Source organism: Theropithecus gelada, chromosome 6 (assembly GCF_003255815.1).
Source record: "Theropithecus gelada isolate Dixy chromosome 6, Tgel_1.0, whole genome shotgun sequence".
Lineage (NCBI taxonomy): Eukaryota > Metazoa > Chordata > Mammalia > Primates > Cercopithecidae > Theropithecus > Theropithecus gelada.
Genome location: NC_037673.1, coordinates 154,348,716 through 154,349,612, shown reverse-complemented (window position 1 = coordinate 154,349,612; position 897 = coordinate 154,348,716).

Here is an 897-nt window from a genome sequence, read left to right as displayed (position 1 = left end):
AGTGGGTTTTGTTTCCTGTTCTTTAAATGTCATTTTAAATAACTGAATTACGAACTATGAAATCCTAGTTTTCCTCTCCCTTTGATTTTTCTTTATTTTTTTAATAGGAACAAAGTCCCACCATGTTGCCCAAGCTGGTCTCGAACTCCTGAGCTCAAGTGATCCTGCCGCCTTGGCCTCCCAAAGTGTTAGGATTACAAACATGAGTCACCACACCTGGCCTGATTTTTCTTCACTGTACATCCTGCAGTTGTGGTCTTTAAATGCTCCAAGCACACTTTTTTCTACTTTGTAATGAAGTAAGAGTGCTTACAGTTGGTATACGGAGCATTTTGGTCTCAGATCCCTCTTTACACCCTTAAAAACTGAGGACTTCAAGGAGCTGCTGTTTATGTGGGTTGCATCTATCAGTATTTACTGTATTTGAAATATAAAGTGCAAAGCTTTGAAAGTATTAATTGGTTTCACAATAACCCATACGTGTTAACAAACTGCAACTTTATATGCTATATTTTCCAAAATAAAAATTTCTGAGAACAGCGGCATGGTTTTACATTATTGCGAATCTCTTTCATACCTGACATAATGCCAGGTTGGTGCAAAAGTAATTGTGGTTTTTGGCATTTCAATGGCAAAACTGCATATACTTTTGCACCAACATAATAGAATGTAGCTGGGCTCTTGTTTCTGCATTCAATCTGCTGTGATAGGTTATTTTGGAGGAAGTTTGTGAAACAAGTCTGGTCTCAGGTAGGTGGCTGGAAAAGATGGGAACTTGCAACTTCTGGGAATGGTCTCAGGGCCCCTCAGTGGTCCCTAGCCTGGGCTTGGCAACTGCAACTATGAAGAATTATCAGATAAGATGATTCCCTAGTATACTATATATCATTTACTTGA